Source organism: Gorilla gorilla, chromosome 3, assembly GCF_029281585.2.
Source record: "Gorilla gorilla gorilla isolate KB3781 chromosome 3, NHGRI_mGorGor1-v2.1_pri, whole genome shotgun sequence".
Taxonomy (NCBI): domain Eukaryota; kingdom Metazoa; phylum Chordata; class Mammalia; order Primates; family Hominidae; genus Gorilla; species Gorilla gorilla.
The window spans coordinates 63,925,542-63,933,365 of NC_073227.2; the positions used below are offsets into that span (position 1 = coordinate 63,925,542).

Genomic DNA, 7,824 nt, shown 5'->3' on the forward strand with positions numbered 1-7,824 from the left:
GTGTACTAATATTTTTATAGACGGCAGAGGGAAGGACAGCATTTACTGAGTCCTCACCGTTTTGGTTTATATTTTATCATTAACTGTATATGTAACATTGAGTGAGACCCTAACTTTATCTAGTAGAGTTTATGGGAGGATGAGTTATATATCTTGAAACTGATTGGTAGAAAGGGGTAAACATGCTGCAGGAATTGCCTTTATAGCAGGAATGGGGAGGCAAGCCCTGTGTTGCTGCCTATGAAAAGTTAACAATGCTGATAGTTTCCACACTCACCAGCAGACAATTCCTAAGCAAAACTTGCTTTCCATTGTTTGAAGACACCCTATTCTCAGTTATAAGGTTTTTAATGTGTTTGGTTTTATCCATTTGGGCCTGCTACAAATTATGAACTTTCTAACATTTCTTTTGTGTTTGACAGAACTAAGAATTCTCAGTTCCATTATGATGTTAAAATGATGTCATCTGTGTTAAAAGTCAGTCATTATGATAACTATGCTTCTTGCATCTGAGAAGAGGGACATATTTCAAACTTTCTGGCTATCATTTTGAAGAACTACAGGATTCCTAAGGCAGTCAGTCCAAAGAATAAATGATCTGAAAAGGTGGATATTTTACCAAACTTTAAAAAATCGCATAAAAAGAAAACAAAAGGGGTGCTGTTATTGTGACAACTGAAAAAATATAGACTCTGACAAATGTAGACTCTCCTAAAAGGATAAACTATATAGATATGTTTAAATACTCATCATATTTCTTTGTATGTATAGTTTTAAGTAGCATGGTACTGTTAAGGCCATAGCTAGACATATGCCACTATGATCACTTTTGTCACTTAATACTTGGCAGAGAACTTTAAAATCATTCACTAGCATCCTTCACAATAGAAGCCAATATAAGGAGATGAAGACATTGAGTTGCATGTTGCCAAATACTGCACTGGAGGTCAGCTTTAGAACCCAGTGATCTCTTCTTGACATAAAGTCTGATTGAAAGACATGTAGGCTTAAAAATAATGAGAGATGTAGAGACACAGAAAAATTGTTGAAATGTGTAAATGTGGTTATAAGAAAGCAATAAGTCAAAGGTTAAAATAAAAACTAACGAACATATATGAAACTAAAAGTTTGAGAAGACAAGTTTTGACTTTGCCTTGAATAAGTTACTTAATTTCCTCAGACCAAACTTAATCTAAAGGGAGAAAATCAGCATAAATTACTCCTAAGAAAGAGTCCTCGAAACATAGAAGACAGCATGATAGTATAGAAAGATAATAGATTTTAAAGTCATTATTGCCTGGAGTTTAATCTGAAATTCACCACCTATTGGGTGGTGGAGCAAAGGCAACTATATAATTTCATGAGCCTAAATTAACTCTTAAAATAATAATTATCTACCTTTCAGGACTGTGATGGTGATTATATGAAATAATGAAAATTAAGTACTTGGCACAGACCTGGCATGTAATAAGCACCACAGCTTATTTTCTTTTTACCTATTCTTCTGTATTAATCTAACATTCTATGAATTATAGGAGCCAGATTACCCAGGTTATAATCTAAATTATTGTCTCTAGTAGCTCAGTGAATCTATGCTGGTAACTATGTTTCTTCATGTGTAAAATTAAGGTTCAAATATATAATGTGAGAACACAGTCACTTAAAGAGCTATACTCATGGACTGGGAAAAACTAACAATGGTATCTAGAAGAGTTTCTGCTTTTTGGCATGCAGTATTATTGCATCTTCATAACAATATGGGGAGATATTTATTTCACAAGTGAGAAAAGGCAGCAAGGGTAAGTAACTTGGCCAAGGTAACCCAACTAGTAAGTCACAGAACAGCAAAGTCAATCCAGGTATGCTGTTAGTAAGAAGAAAGGACTATTTGTTCTTAAAACAAGAACTATGAAAAGAAGGGTGAAGAATAACAGGTTCCTTGAGCAATCATTTAAATGGTGCTCATTAGCATAAAAGAAAACTCACTAAGCTGATGAGAAGTAATAGCAAACAAGTAAACAAATAACAATTATAAAATAAATAATTACTAAATACAAGTTGGCAGTTTAATGCATATGTCTAACTGTACTTTTCCTGTTATCATAAAACTGACAGAAAAAGAAACAAATTCTATGTTACTTCATTATATATTCTCATGGGCTTCAGCTGTAGATTGAAAGAACCATGCCGGTTGCTCTGACTCCAGACAGAGAACGAAGAAATCCTCTACGAGCCCCATGGGTTCACAGAAGTCTATCAATCACTCTGTCAGTCTTCCGGATCATAATTCAAGTTGCCTTCCCCAATTTTGTTGGATATATCAGATCTACTCCAGCTCCATAGGTAATTTTTCTCCCTAATGGGTTTGGAATTTGTTCTTTATTATCTTTCAGCTAATGTGCTGCTCAAAGTTTTTGAAAATGGTAGTAAAAATGTCAGTCATTAGTTCTCTGTGTGTGTGTCTATATGCATATATAATTTGTATGTGTGTGTATAATGTGTATGTGCATATATGTAAGTATATATAATTCACAAACAGTTTTACTATCACGGCACAGGGAATTTAAAGGTATAGATAGAACAGTTATTTAGTACTACTTATGTTAATTGTGAATATCATGGTTTCTTATGTTTATCTTAACATAATTGTTTTATATATGTATTTATCTATTTTAAGGGTCTTTACAAATAGGAAAAAATAAGTCTATAGGGTTTCATGTTGATGTAGACATTTGGCAGCTGTCTAGGCATTTGATCAATGAAGACTCACGGACCAAAAAATTGAGCTGAACATTTACCAAAATTCAATCAGCAAAACAGACAAACATGTTGAAAAAGTAAAATTAACTCTTGGATATATTTGCAAATGAAATTTATTATTTCATTCAACAAACCTATATTATGCATGTGTGTAAGGCCTTGGATTGGCATGGATATGCATACAAAGCAGACTCAATCCTGTCCTTAAGTAAGAACAGTAAAAAAGGTAAAGAAATATGTTAAGTGTAATAGTAGAGGCACATATAGGCACATAAGATATGAGGCCATGATGAGACTGCAAGATTCAGGAAGACTTTGAAAAACTGAAAAATGTGAGAATTAAACAGAATATTAAAGATTAGGAAGACTCCCAAAGTGCTGGGATTACAGGCATAAACTGGTAGATCACCTGAGGTCAGGAGTTCGAGACCAGCTTGACCAAAATACTGAAACCCTGTCTCTACTAAAAATACAAAAATTAGCTGAGTGTGGTGTCAGGGGCCTGTAATCCCAGCTACTCGAGAGTCTGAGGCAGGAGAATGGCTTGAACCTGGGAGGCAGAGGTTGCAGTGAGCTGAGATCCCGCCATTTGCACTCCAGCCTGGGCGACAGAGCAAGCAAGACTCCTTCTCAAAAAAAAAAAAAAAAAAAAAAGATTAGTAACCATTACAGATAGAAGAGTCATAAGTGAAAAAAAAATTATAGTTTGTGGGAGGTCCATAAGCTTTTTAAATATTTCCCACTACAATTTCACTTTCATGGGGAGTAGGACTCCTCATCATTTTGGTTACTGTTGTGTGCCAAGTACCTAGAGCAATGCCTGATACATAGTAAATGTTGGTTGAATGAATGATTGAATTAATAATTAAATTACAAAATGCAAGTCAGACAAGAGAAACATGAGTTTGGATTAGGATTAGATCACAGAGTATCTTTAAGTGTTCCTTAGTGACACTTTTTATCTACTTTGTCTCCTTTAGTCTCCTCTCAGCTCTAGGAAATCTAATGATAGCATAGTATGTTGTAATCAACATTTCAATTCACATTTCCCTCTAGACTTTGGCCTCATAATGTGAAATTTTCTTGATGCAGTTTCCCATCACAACTTTCTCTGTGTCCACTTACCATGGGATATATTTTTGAAGATAGGAACTGATTTAATTTGCCTCATATTCTTCATGGAAGAAAATCTTTCTAGATATAATTTTCACTCAGCCACAGCTAGCTGGAAAGACCACGGCTTATGCCCATTGGGGTTAAAAGCATTGTGTTCATATCTCAGTTCTGACATGGCCCAGGCTTACAAGTATGAAATAATTATCTTTAATATGCCTAAGTCATAGGTTTGACTAAAGCGTAAAGTAAATAATGTATGCAAAAAATCTTGTAAATTTTAAGGCAGAAAACAAATGTAAAGAATTATCAATTTATTAGAGTCTATATGGTCTTAAAACCAAGAAATTAAATAATATAATAATTTCACGTATTATCATTGCTATTTTTGCAAATCATGGATAAGAATTTTTGGTTAAAATCACATCACGTAGGCATCTCTCTTTTCCATTTATATTAAAACTGGCATTAAACTAAAACCACAGCGATATCAAAGATTATGATTTACTCTCAAATAACTCTTAATATGTTTGTTCCTTAATCTCAAATTCGGAAGGAATAGCATCCTTTGATCACTATATAAACGTTTTTTTCAGTTAATCCTTATAATAACTAATGCTAGAAGGCAATAATCATCATCATTCATACTTTATATAATGAAGCAATTGTGAACTTGCACAAGGTCAAATGCACTATCCCTGGCTTCATAATCTTTGGGCTTTTTAGCATATAGTGCCTCCTCTCTCCCCTATGTTGCTTAGGTAATGAATCTGAGACAAAGTTATTGAAAAGACGTACTTGTCATTATAATATAAACAAAATAAGTATATAATAACTACTCTCTTTATTCTGTACCAAAATAGAAAAAAAATATTCGTTCTATGAGCAAGGTGGACAATTTTTTTTTTTTTTTTTGAGGCGGAGTCTGCCTCTTGTTGCCCAGGGTGGAGTGCAATGGCAGGATCTCGGCTCACTGCAACCTCTGCCTCCCAGGTTAAAGCAATTCTCCTGCCTCAGCCTCCCAAGTAGCTGGGATTACACACTTGTGCCACCATGCCCAGCTAATTTTGTATTTTTCATAGAGACGGGGTTTCACCATGTTGGTCAGGCTGATCTCGAACTGCTGACCTCAAGTAGTTCCACCCATCTTGGGCTCCCAAAGTGCTGGGATTACAGGCATGAGCCACCATGCCCAATGTGAGGTGGATAATTGTTATGTGGATTATGCTTAATTTGTTAGTCTCATACTATTAATTTACATGTTTATTATTTTATGTGCATATATGTCATGTATTGCACTTATATGTATGTACAGTTACATGTGTGTATACACAGCTTATATGTGTGTGCATAAATGTGTGTGTGTCTCTGTGTATTATACATATATCCATATGAGCACATGTATATGTACTTAAACTTACTTCACAAACCTCCATCTCCTTCCTTCACTCTACATATGGAAAGTTCTGTTTTTTTCTCATTTTAAAATAAAATGATAAGTCATTTTATTACTTGTATTAAGTTTACTTCTTCCTGATCTTATGTATGTTATTAAAATGAAAAATGGCCTTTTAAATCAGATACACAGCAAATTAGATGTAATAAACATATTAACATTAATTAACGTAATTTTTGCAGACACATCCTTCTGAAGAGAACAGCTGTAGTGGTCTGGCATAATGAGTAAGGCAGGACATTATGAAAAGGGTGCCTGAGATCTACATATAATCTGAAGTTTGTGATACTATCAGAAAGGAAGTCTAGTAGCTAAGTTACCATGACTTCCTACAGAAATGAAGTCACAAACTCTCAAAATCATCATGTTGAGTGGTTAACACCTATGAGATTTCATGAATTTTCCTGTGTGTTTTAAGACAAATGCTATTATACTATATATACTGTATATTGTTTACTATTTGTAGATGTAATAGCACCCAGTTAAAATGACTGCTTGTATTATTTTAAATTACATTTAATAATGACCTTATTTATTTCCTTTTCTTTAGAGATGATCAGTGTGCTTTTTTCCTATTTTTAAAGACAGCAAAGTGGAAAACTGGTGGATATTATAAGGACACCCTAAAAAGTACATTGTTACTATGACAATGAAAAGGAGAGCAAATGTCCAAACTCTTCTTGGTAAAATTCCATTTTTCTGTTTGAAATATTTTAGTTCCCTGCATTAAGTGTAAGCAAATATTCTTCATGTAACATTTTCAACTGAATTAAATATTTCCATTTGATTTACATGCATTAAACAAATACCTACTGTGTTCTTGGTAATTCAGGATAAAAAGATGGCTACAATATCTCATCTGGTCTCCACCACATTGTAGCCTATGGAAAAATTTAGGAACTGATAAACTCAGCACAAAGTAACAAGTAGCATGATAGAAACTGGCACAGGACACAAAGCACCTAATGCTCCTGTTCCTCTTCCCTCATGTCCTCTTCCTCTAACTTATTTCGTTTTTTAGGTATAGTGATATAGATACATTAGAGAAAGGGCCATAGAGGAAATCCAGGATTTAAGGATCCTCCAGGAATATAAGTTAAAGCCATTGAGAAATATAGATGACTTGAATTATGTAAAATGAAGTAAATATGCCATGATTCCAAAGTTACGTAATCTTTCTTATAGAAGTTATATAATAATATGTTATTTGATTATTGATTGCTATACAATAATATTATCACAAATTTAGCAGCTTAAAACAGCACACATTAATTATCTCTCAGTTTCTGTGGATCTGGAGTCCAGGCATGCTTTATTTATCTGAGCCCTCTGCCATGCTGCAAAGTGTCAGCCAGGACTGGATTCTCATCTGGAGGTTCAACTGGGTAAAAATCTGCTTCCTCTCTTATATGGTTGTTAGCAGCATTTAGTTCCATGTAGTTACAGGACTGAGAGGTTCAGTGTGTTTGCTGGCTGTTGGCTGGGGCAGACTTTACCTCCTAGAGGATACCAGTAGTTCTTTACCATGTGAGAGTCCCCTGTGTAGCCATTTGCTTTCTCACAGATAGCAAGGGAGAGAGAGAAGCCGATAGACAGGCACTTTGGGCTTATGTAAAATAATCACATGCACGTAATCACACACATCCTACCACCTTTTATGTATTTAGTTGGTTAGGAGCAAGTCATGGGTCCCACCCACGTCCCAGAGGAAGGGTGCCTATATAACATATGACACTATATGTTAGGCATCATAATACCACCTTCATAGTTGCTCTGCCACATTGTTATCAATAGAAAAGATGTAAGTCCCACCACAACAGCTTGGAGCCATGGTCTAAACTAATAAAAAATTAAGATGCTGTATTGGATTTAATAGTGCTAAACCTCCTGTCATCAGGTACGTCATCTTTATTAGGAAAATAATGAAAAAAAAGTGGAAGTATTCATTAGAGCTCTGCAGAGACAGAAGACTAATAGAAAATGTGCATGCACACACACACATATATATGAGAGAGAGTTTTATTTTAAGAAATTTAAAAAATTGGCTCACATTGATTGTGAAGTCTGGCAAGTCTAAAATCTGCAGGCTGGGCCAGCAGCCTGGAGACCCAAGAAAGAACTGATGTTCCAGTTAAAGTCCAAAAGCAGTTTGCTGGCAGAATTCCCTCTTGCTCTTGCTCAGTGGAGGTCAATCGTTTGTTCTATTCAAGCCTTCAACTGATTGGATTAGGTCTGTTTACATTATGGAAGGCAATCTGCTTTATGCAAAGTCCACAGACTAAAATGGAAATCTTACATTTAACATGAGTAACATCCAGAATAACATTTTAGCAAATATCTGAGCAGCATGGCTCAGCCAGATTGATACATAAAGTTATCTATCACAATGTTTTTAAGATTTTTAATAAACATTACCTGTAACATATTTGTACTTCAATGTGTTAAGCAGTAATTTCTTTATAAATATCAATTCATAACACCTTCTGAAGTAAATA

The 7,824-nt window shown here is 34.7% G+C and overlaps 1 long non-coding RNA gene across 1 annotated transcript; it reads left to right on the forward strand.

The window, feature by feature from the left end:
- The first annotated feature begins 489 nt into the window (after positions 1–489).
- LOC129533324 (uncharacterized) lies at positions 490–5,992 on the forward strand. The gene is made up of 3 exons (XR_008679468.2): positions 490–606; positions 2,167–2,343; positions 5,880–5,992. It is a non-coding gene; the product is annotated as an uncharacterized lncRNA (long non-coding RNA).
- The last annotated feature ends 1,832 nt before the right edge of the window (positions 5,993–7,824 follow it).